This window comes from Bos javanicus, chromosome 6, assembly GCF_032452875.1.
Source record: "Bos javanicus breed banteng chromosome 6, ARS-OSU_banteng_1.0, whole genome shotgun sequence".
Lineage (NCBI taxonomy): Eukaryota > Metazoa > Chordata > Mammalia > Artiodactyla > Bovidae > Bos > Bos javanicus.
In genome coordinates, this window is record NC_083873.1 from 102739969 (window position 1) to 102751328 (window position 11360).

The 11360-nt window shown below is 40.6% G+C and overlaps 1 protein-coding gene across 1 annotated transcript in view; it reads right to left on the reverse strand.

The window, feature by feature from the left end:
* SPARCL1 (SPARC like 1) overlaps nucleotides 1-4638 on the reverse strand; it is a 52235-nt gene extending 47597 nt beyond the window's left edge. Inside the window, exon 1 of the mRNA XM_061420765.1 lies at nucleotides 3507-4638. The gene's annotated coding sequence lies outside the window, so the exon portion shown is untranslated. The remainder of the gene's footprint in view (nucleotides 1-3506) is intronic.
* Between the last annotated feature and the right edge of the window lie 6722 nt (nucleotides 4639-11360).

An 11360-nucleotide genomic window follows, 5' to 3' on the forward strand; every position in this document is an offset into this window, starting at 1 on the left:
GACTTTCTTGTTCATTGTCTTTACATCCATTCACTGACTTTTTAAAGGAAATGTTTGGCTACTGCCGTTGCTGTACATAAGTTGGTTGCATAATAGGAAGGAAAGAAGCCAGGACGGGAGGCTCCATTTCCAAAGAAGGCTTTTCAAAGCCGACTCAGAGTGATTTCACAGAGAGGGTTGTGAAACTCGAGTCTCTCTATACGCTTTCATTGCTATGACGACAGGAGGCTCCTGCTGCATGTAGCCAGAAAAAGCAGCTGACATTTTGGTCCTAGGAACATAGGGGAGAGGTTTACAAAAACAAAAAACAAAACCCAAACCCTGGCGTGTGAATTTCAGTTAGAGAAAGAAAGAAAGAAAAAAAAAAAACCAAACCCCTAAGAGCAAGTCAAAACCCCTATTCTTGCCTTTAGAAAAGATAAGAAAGGAGAAATGTTGGGGCCTTCTCTCCTGTCCAAGTAGCCAATAAAACAGATTTGAGCACAAAGCCCTATTTCGTCTCACCCCTCTTAACAGCAATCTGAAACAGAAAGCTCACTTTGGTTTCACTTGACTTGGCCATTATGAAGCAACTAATTGATAAAGCAGTAATACTTTATGTTGAGCTTCTCCCCCCACTGCTCCCCCACAACACACACACACACAAGGGAACTCACTAGGGTCAGATTTATTTATTTTTCCATTTCTTTGGATCAAAAGAAAATTCAAAGAATATTTCTTTCTTGACCCCCAATTTTACTGCAAGAAAAATTATTCCAAGTGTGTAATCAAACACTTCCTCACTAGATTGGGGTTGACCTGTATACAATATTGATACTTTGTATAAAACAGACAATTGATGGGGACATACTACATAGCACAAGGAACTCTACTTAGCGCACTGCGGTGACCTAAATAGAAGGAAAATCTAAAAGGAGGGGATATATGTATACATACGGTTGATTGCATTTGCTATGCAGGAGAAGCTAACACAACATTGCAAAGCAACTATGTTTCAATACAAATGAATTAAAACAAAAACAAAAACTTCTTCACTGTGTGTCTAGTATTCTGCCAAGTGCTGCACCTGACATTAAAAAAACACCTTATTTAAATCCTACAACGACCCTAGTGGAGGCATTATTATCACTATTTGCTTAACAGATGGGTAAATTCAGTCCAGAAGGTGTGATGTGACCCCGCAAGCTCACATAGCCTGTAAGAGGCAGAAGTCAGGATTTAAACTCAGGCATGTAAGACACATGCTCTACCTACTTTTCTAGGCATAGACCTGGCATTGTCATTTTATTTTACAGTGTGTGTAACTACAAGGAAGAAATCCTGAGGGAAAACCTAGAATAAATTCCCTTTCTACAGAGTTCCATTCATATTAGTTATGATCGATAGATTGATTCAAATGTATCAGGCATAGCTAATTTCCTCTCAATTCTCACAACAGATTGCTAAGGCAGTAACTAATTTTAAGACCCCAATTTCCGCAAATGAGGGCACTGAGGATCAAAGAGTCATTTTCACAAAGTCACAGACCCTGGTAAAGCCCAGATGTAAACCAGATCTGTATGTTTAAAGAGCCCACGATCTTACTCATTTTGTTACACCATCTCCCTACAATCAGTCAAGACCATACCACACACTCTATTCCCCAGACTTCTGACCATCTTTTAATGCCCAAGATAAAAATCAGGCTAGCCTCAGGTGGTACCACCATTGGAAGCACAGCCCTTGGGAGAAGATGCTCTGTGGGCCTTGTGTGAACCAGTTCCTAGCCTAATTGGACATCCCTTGGGCATCCAGGCCTACAGGGGAAGTTCCTCTGAATTTTTGGGGCTTCCTTCTCCTTCACTGGAGGTTGTTCCCAAATCATATGTGGAGTTTGAAAAATAATCATTTACATTCTTGGGGGAAAAAGATTCCCAACACATTCTGGACCTTCTTAAATAAAATAGCAATGTTTTACATTACAGATCAACTGAATAAAAATAACAAGCAGTTGAGAGGAAATGAAATGAAAAATGTTTGAAACTGTCCAGACACATCATTATTCATTTCATTTCTGTCATCACTATTTATTATTTTTACTTAGTTGATAAGTGAAACTGTGCCTGAGTGCCTATTGGGGATTAAACACCAAAGGATCTGGAAAGGAAAGCCCAGGAATTGAATTGTTAAATGGCTGTACAAAAATTCCCTGAAAGAAAATAAACAGGATTCACTAATAACATGTATATATTCTTTTCCAAAATGTGGAAAGCAGCACTGGATGGTCAGCAGATGAAACACACTGCTGTGCTTTGCTGGATCTTACTGAATGGACAGAAATACAAACTTAAATATTTCCTGAAAGGGGTGTCCTTTTTTTTTTTTAAATAGTCATAGTGAATGATAGTCATAACCATCAGGGTTGAGCTGAATAAGCTGTGAACTGAAAAAGACTGATATCCACGAGAAAGGGGAGAATAAAAAAAAAAGGATTTCTGCTGAGTTGGACCAAGTGGACATTTCTATTCAGTGTACTTAGGCCCTGGGCCAGAGGGGAGCTCGGATATAATGCCAAGGTGACATATTTAACCTCTTTGCAGATTAATGGCAGTTCAAAAGGGATACACTCTCCGCAAGACCTCTTGGTTATAGATCAACAGCGTTGATCTGCAGTTGAAAGCACAGCTTTCTCCTGCAGGGTGACCTCTAATTCCCAGGAGGAATGAGGGAGCATGGCTTGCATTATTGTTTTATTTTAGAAGACAGAGTCAGAAATGAAGATACCTTACAATATAGGAGTTATGATAATTTTTTAGCTCTTTGATTCCCCTCCCCCTTTATCTCTTCCTAAATAAGACATTATTAGGAATTAGGAATTTTGTGTATGTGAGTATGCATCCTAAAAAAATAATGGAAGGAGACAAGAGACAATGAGTCAGAAAACTCTAAAAAGAAATCGGGAAAAAAATAGTCACAATAACTAAAGAAATGATCAAAGATGAATATAATACTATAGAAATTTTCTTATCTTTTGGAAAAGCAAAATGTTCCATTTCTACATTGCTATTAGGTAAAAGACTGGGACAGTGGTGATGATTGAATAACTTAAGATAATTTAAACAGGGAAAACACCCAAATTACTTTGATTTGAAAGTTTATTTTTAACAACCACTTTTCTTTTGATTTATTTAATACAGTTAGTCAAGTATTTCTGCAAAACACATTTCAGGATTTCAGACTTCACCAAGATCTGAATGCTAGTCTGGCCAACAATATTTTTCCATTTCTAAGCATCATTTATTAGTATTTGCTCTTTAACCATGGGGAAGAAAGGCAAACATGAATTCTAGTGTTAAAATTCCCTAGTAAGTAGTTTTTCTGTAAATCACGCAAAAGGATTTTTTTTTCATTGTTGTTGTTAACAAGTGGCTTTGTATTAGGCAAAAATATTAGACCTCTCTGTCTGATCATGCAAACTAGGTTAACAAATACAATTAAGTCAATACAGTAAACTTCTTAAAATTTACCTTCAGGTAGGTGGCTGGACCCAGAGCCTTGGCAGAAAATTGCAGCTGAATCCTGTCTTCGCACACAGCCTGGAAATAAGTTTGACAAATGCCCAATATTCTTTAAATCTCTCTCCTTGTTTAGCTCTGCTTCTTTGCCCAGAAACACATTCAGGTCTATTGGAGTTGAAATTCTGCTGCTCTGTCAACTCGTCAGGGTCTGAGGTGACGGACGAATTCAGAGGTTGGCACTGGGACGTATTTCAGACTGTCATCGTTTTTTTTTATTGCAGATTCCCGCAGTTCTCCGGCGGTCCAGCCTCTCCCGAGGAGGGCGAGGGTGGGCTGAGCCTCACAGGCAGTGCAGACCCGTGGGAAGGAGCTCACTCTGCCCGAGAGAATGGGGTTAACTGTCCTCCCCTCAAGCTGTTGTTCTCAAAGGCTCATAACTTGGCCAGAATATAAGCACTTGGCTCCTTATGCCTTTTTTTTTCCCCCTTCTCTTTTTCAAACAACTCTGAAAGGTTTTACAAGCAGGATCTCTTTTTGGGGGTTTTTAAATTTTAAAAGAGACTGAAAAGAGACTCCATGCTGTGGTTTCTTCCTAAAGGAAATTGGAGGGGGGATGGGGGTTAAAGAAGGGGAAAGAATAATCGTAGCAGATGCATTTTCTATGTCCCCTGTGCAAAAACTGTTCTCACGAATGCGTCTGAATTTATTAACAGCAGGATATTGCAGGTACTTTAACCTTTTCAAAAGATGACCTTCAGAAATTTACATATATATGAAGCACTATTCCTTCATCGTATGTTGATCCAGAAATGTTGCAATTCATAAACCATTCTTTCCGCAACAGAACTCCCTACCATAACCCCCTGTATAATGATTGATCTGTAAGAGGGAGCTTTCCCATGAAATAGACTTAGCATTTTCGTTACTTCTATATGTGTCTCATCTCTTCCACTGCAACTTCTACATTTATTGAACATTTGTGTCAGACATTGGTTAACAGTTTTTTACGCACCCGTCTCAGTTGATCCTGCCCAGTCTACATGCAGTGACCATCACGTCCATTTGATGATAGTGTGGTTTGGTGGGAAAGTTTGCACGTTTGAGGTCACGCCACGTGGGTTTGCACATTGGTTCCTAAATGTGTATGACCTGGGATGAGTCACATAACGTCTCTATGATTCAGAATCCTTATCTATAAGATATGAATACAGATAAGGAGATGATAATAGTGTCCATCTCAGGCGGCTGTTCTGCATCCTAAGTAGGTAAATACCTCCTGCCACCCAGTAGACCCTCAAATGTTAGTGATTATGCTTTACATAAGGAGACGGGAGCTTGGTGAAGCTGAGTGACTTTTCCAGGGTCTCTAGCTCGTAGAATGTGGAGCAGGATTCCAACCCAGCTACCTTGCTGACTGACACTACACAATATCTAGGCTCTAACACTTCCTTCTCCGTAAGCTGCGAGGTCCCTGAGGGTGGAAACGTTCCTCTGTTTTCTCCATGTGCCTAGCGCAGTGCTTGGCATAATGTGAACGTTCCACTGACATTAGGTAGGTCAGAGTTTAAAGTAGCTTTAAATTTTACTACGTTTATGCCAAAATCAGTACAAAAGCCAAACAACATTATCAAAAAGAAAGAAAAACCCCACCTGTAATTGTAGGCAAATACGCCTCAGACAATTGTCTTCAGTCACGTTGGCCCTATTTATTTTCAGATCACTGCAAGAGAAAGGTAATAAGAATTATCTCAGTTTTGCAGTTGGGAAAATTTGGGAGCAGAGGAAACTGGGCAAGTTGCCTAGGAACTGCAAACAAGTCACGGTGCAGCTGGGAACTGTCTCAATGTCTCTGCAATCAGGATCGCTTGTTCCAAACTGCCTTGCGAGGCACAGGATGAAATGACGTGATGTCCTTTTGCCTCAGACAATGGGATGTTTTTCCTTAGCCAAGGTCCGGGGTGTGAGCAGTCTCCTCAGAGAAGGATCAAAGGGGTGGGCTGTGTTAAACTCTGGTCTGCTTTGCCTCTGCACACATCTCTGGGTCTGAGAAGTGTGGGAGATACGGGCACCATTTCTTCAAAGGCTCAGAGGACCTCAGGTGTGGTGGGACTCTTCCAGGGGACGTGTGTGCAAGCTAAGTTACTTCAGTCGTGTCCAACTCTTGCGACCCCATGGACTGTAGCCCTCCAGGCTCCTTCCTCTGTCCATGGGATATCTCTCCAGGCAAGGATACCAGAGTGGGTGGCCATTCCCTCCTCCAGGGGATCTTTCCAACCCAGGGAAGGAGCCATGTCTCTTAAGTCTCCTTCACTGGCAGGCAGGTTCTTTACCACTAGTGCCACCCGGGAAGCCCTACAGGGTACACAGGACAAGCGTTACTGAAGGACAAGCGTTACTGAAGATTTTACCTGGAAAGGCTAAAGGAGATTTTCTCTGGGACCTAAATGTTAACTTCTTGTAACAACATTCCCTGTTTGTTTGACAAGGCTTCATGAGATTGGTTTCAGGTAATTACATCAATTCAATGAGAAGGTAGGGAAAGTTTCAGCTGGAGGGCTGTGGGGAAAAGATTTGACCGAGGAAAGTATTTTTTCTAATACTAAAATTGATATTTTATGTTTTTACAAAATGATCCTAATAAAATTTCTTACAGAAATCTGTTAACATAACAAATAACTTGGTTAGAGTAAACTGGATTTATCTCTCAAATGTAAATATGTACCTAAGGAATTTGTAGGTGGCAAAGCTTGAGAATTTTGACTCTCAGTTATACAGGATTTTGCTCTAGGTCTTATTAATCTAAATGATTAAAAAGACCCATTGTATTTCTTACAATTAGATAACAGAGAAAAGAGAGAGTGTGTGTATTTTTTTAAAAAGGACCTTGAATCCACAATATCTAAGTATGACTTTATTTTGGGAATGCTTATGGGCAGATATCCAAACTAATTGTTTCTAAAATTGTTGTTTCTAAAATAGTCTACAGCTCATGAAGTTGAGGACAATAAGCCTACTCCAATACCGCACTAACAGATGGAGCTGTGGAATGGATTTAGACACTTATCCAGTATCTCAATGTGATGGGAGAACTTTGATAAAAAGGAGCTTATTACATTCCTGCATATGAACTGACCCACATAAAATCAGCTTCTGTCAGAAGGATCCAACAAAAGTCAGGCCCTAGAAGTGTTTTTTCAAAGTTGGTGGTTTTTCAAGCTTTTAATGCTGGGACTCCCTTTTACCCTAGTGAAAGCTGTGGCCAAGCTCCTAAAGTCCATCCATGAACCTCCCCTCCCCCAAGGGATTCCATGAAGTTAAGAACCTTTGATTCAGGTTAAGGGCCAGGGAACACATTCATCAGTCCTCAAGCATCAGATAAGTCCTTTGTTATACACAGCACAAATCTCTGGGTGATAGGAGAGAAATGTCATAGTTTCTGCATCGTAGGAACCTAAGAGACAAGAGTACACTCATTGTCAGAAGAGGGCATGGTTCCCTTGGACAAGTTGTTGATGAATAATTAATCAGCTGACCTAAGAAAAAAAAAGAAAATTTTAATAGAGCCAGATTTGAGGATTATAGCCCAGGAAGAACATCTCAGCAAGCTCTGAGACTTGTTCCACCCATTAGAAGTCAAGGCACAGTTATATAAGTTTTTTTGAGACAGAGGGCTGTACATCAAATGACATAATATTTTTTGAAATTTATTTTATATTGGAATATAGCTGATTTACAATGCTGTGTTATATTCAGGTGTACAGCAAAGTGATTTAGTTATGTTTACACATGTATCTACTCTTTTTCAAATTCTTTTCCCATTTAGGTTATTACAGAATACTGAGCAGAGTCCCCTGTGTGGTACAATAGGTCCTTGTTGGTTATCCATTTTAAATATAAGCACTCACAGACTTATAGAATGATCAGACAACATTATTCCTGACAGTTTACCTACTCCAGATCTGAGTGTCTTCATGGTCGTTCATGCGACCCTGTACAAGATCAAGAAGGAATGCAATTGTTTAAAGAAGTTTTTGTGTTGATGCTAAAAGAACATCGCTCTTTATGGTTGGGCAGGTAATCCTGCTGATGGGGGAGGGCTGGTCTGTGTATAATACAGATACACAATGCACAGGGAGGGAGAGAGGAGAACCAAGGGTGGAGAAGAATTGTTTATGTTTAAATTTTTCTTGTCGTCCCATAAAATAGGAATTTCATTTCCCAGAGTGGAAAGTCCCAGGTAGGAAGTGAGTCTGGATGAAGGGGAGGTGTAGTAACAACAGAGCGTCGATGATTATATCAGCCAAGACCTAGTCTGCAGGACCTTCTCCTTGCTGATGCCCTGTGTTAGTTCTCTGGGGTCAAAGTACACACACTGGGAAGCTTTGTCGTTGTTCAGTTGCTAAGCTGTGTCTGACTCTGTGATCCCATGGACCGTAGCTTGTCAGGCTCCTCTGCCTCCACTATCTCTTGGGGTTTGCTCAAATTCTTGTCCATTGACTTGGTGATGCTATCTAACCATCTCATCTTCTGTCACCCCCTTTTCCTTTTACCTTCAATCTTTCCCAGCATGAGGGTCTTTTCCAGTGAGTTGGCGCTTCACATCAGGTGGCCAAAGTATTGGAGCTTCAACAACAGTCCTTCCAATGAATGTTCACGGTTGGTTTCCTTTAGGATTGACTGATTTGATCTCCTTGCTGTCCAAGGGACTCTCATGAGTCTTTCCCAGCACCACAATTCGAAAGCATCAATTCCTTGGTGCTCAGCCTTCTTTATGTTCTGGAGGCTGGAAGTCCAAGACCAAGGTGCTGCCTGGCTGGTTTCTCCTGAGGCTTTTCTCCTGACCTTGTAGATGGCTGTCTTCTCATTGTGTCCTCACTTTATCTTCTTTTTTCTGCTCTCAAACCCCCCTGGTGTCCCTTCCGTGTCTTATGAGGGTGCTGGACCTGTTGGATTAGGGGCCCACCCTTTGACTTCATTTCACCTTAGTTGAAATAACCTGTTAAGGTTCTTTCTCCAAATCCAGTCACATTGGGGTTTAGGACTTCCACATATGAATTTGTGGGGACATAATTCAGTCCATAGCATCCCATGTATTTTTCAGGCTTTTTAATTTATTTCTTTATGGGCCTTACTTCTGAGAACCACACTCATTTCTCAATTCTGGCTTAGTCTCTGGCCTCTTTCTATGGAATTTCCTTCATTCCTCTGCACTACCATCATATCCTGACACCAAACCACTTCAGATCTCTCAGTTCTGTCTTGGTTATCAACTCATTCAGTTAAATTTTCTTTTTCACCTTTATACTTTTTTATTGAGTTAGAGAATATAGTTTTTCTTTACTTATTCCATCACTATTTTCTATTTTCCTATGGGATCCCTGGTGGCTCAGACGATAAAGAACCCACCTGCAGTGCAGAAGATCCAGGTACGAACCCTGGGTTGGGAAGATTCCCCTGGAGAAGAGACTGGCTACTCACTCCAGTATTCTTGCCTCGAGAATTCCATAGACAGAGGAGCCTGATGGGCTACAGCCTATGGGGTCACAAAGAATCAGATATGATTAGTGACTAACACTAAACATTCTGTTTTACATTTTATCTTCATAATAGCCCAGTAGATATTAAATGCCTGTTTTAGAAATGAGATGACTGTGCTGAAAGAGGTTGAATTGGTTTTTCTAATGTCTCAGATGTGGGGTCAATTTCTGACTATGGATACTTGCAGAAGTTGCTGTAGCCATCCTCCCCTGGCCCAGCACACCTATGGGCTTAGTCATACCCTCTACTAGGTCTTAAGCAGAGGCTTGACTGACAGAAGTAATTAAAAAGTAAGACAGCTGCAGATATGCAAAGTATTTTGCTAAATATCATGTGCTGAATGTGATTAACTGCCATTTTTCTCCTTATAACTCAAATAAAAAAAAATCTAAAGAGGAATATTGGTTAGGGTTGGGTGAATTTTGTATGTGAGGCTAAGCAATTTGGCTTTTTTTATCATTGGGTAAAAAGGAGCTCTGGAAGATTAGAAAGAGTAGGAAGGCAAAAACATAAAATACATCTGTCAAGACAGGTTATGCTGAAATAACAAAAGAATTCCAGAAAATCAGGGGCCCACAACAAAAGTTTTGTTTTCATCCCTGCTCGATGTTTACTGTTCAATTCAGTTCAGTTGTTCATTTGTGTCGACTCTTTGAGACCTCATGTACTGCAGCACACCAGGCCGCCCTGTCCATCACCAACTCCCGGAGTTTACTCAAACTCATGTCCACTGAGTTGGTAATGCCATCCAACCATCTCATCCTCTGTCATTCCCTTCTCCTCCTGCCCTCAATCTTTCGCAGCATCAGGGTCTTTTCCAATGAGTCAGTTCTTTGCATCAGGTGGCCAAAGTACTGGAGTTTCAGCTTCAGCATCAGTCCTTCCAATGGAATATTCAGGACTGATTTCCTTTAGGATGGATTGGTTGGGTCTCCTCGCAGTCCAAGGGACTCTCAAGAGTCTCCAACACCATAGTTCAAAAGCATTAATTCTTCAGCCCTCAGCTTTCTTAATAGTCCAACTCTCATATCCATACATGAATACTGGAAAAATCATAGCTTTGACTAGACAGGCTTTTGTTGGCAAAGTAATGCCTCTGCTTTTTAGTATGCTGTATCGGTTGGTCATAACTTTTCTTCCAAGTGGCAAGCATTGTTTACTTTCATGGCTGAAGTCACCATCTGCAGTGATTTTGGAGCCCCCAAAATAAAGTCTGCCGCTGGTTCCAGTGTTTCCCCATCTATTTGCCGTGAAGTTTATCGTGCTCTATGGAAATTCTTCTCTGCATTGTTTTTACTCCAGGATTCGGGTTGACCAACACAGAAAGAGGAGCAGCAGCAGTTGTGCTGTACAACAAAGTGGATCAGCTATATGTATACATATATTCCCCTCTTTTTTCTTCCCACTTGGTCACCACTGAGTAGCAGCAGGTTCTCAGTAGTTACCTATTTTATACATAGGATCAATGATGAAACTCTGCTTAGTTCTTAAAGTTTCTGCCAGGGTGTGACACACATCACTGTTGTCCACATTTCATTGACCAAAGGCTTGAATATATTGAGGCTTGAATATATCTTAAAAAAAAAAAAATGTTGGCTGCACTGGCCCAGGCTTTGTTGCAGGGCACAGGCTTAGTTTCCCATGGCATGTGGAGTCTTAATTCCTTGACCAGGGATGGAACCTGCATTCCCTGCATTGCAAAGCAGACTCCCAACCACTGAACCACCAGGGAGATCCTGAATATATCTTTTTGAGGGTCACAACTTGACCCACTACAAGGTGGGTTGCAATTTAACCATAAGCTTCCGGTTTAACTGAAGGAATGTGGAAACTATGATGAATGGTAAAACTCATAGGGTAAACAAATTTCAAAAAAACATATAAAGCACTATATAGAGCAGCAAATGGCACCCTTAGAGCATGCTTACAATATCACACTTCTTTACAATATCACACTGTTTCCTAAAACATCCTTAAGGTGGATAGGTAATGGAAAAATGTTAAAGTCTAGTTAAATAAAAGATTTTGTGAGACAGTAACAATCTGTGATAGTTTGGTTTTTATCCTTCAGTTTTGATATTAGCAAAACTCCAAAAAAAATGTAATTCTTATTTGCAATTAAATTTTGATATCTATTCTCTGGTTCAGTTGGCCCCTAGTTGTATGCACAACTGAAAAATTTGGGCATGCCTGCAGGATGAGTGGGATGGATCCTCTGGGAAGAACTAAGAACTTCGTGGGAAAGACTCATTCTAAGGGAACAGGAAGCCAGGGAGATAAGATTAGCTCCATAATCTAGCCTGTGGAGTGGTGCAACAGTTTATT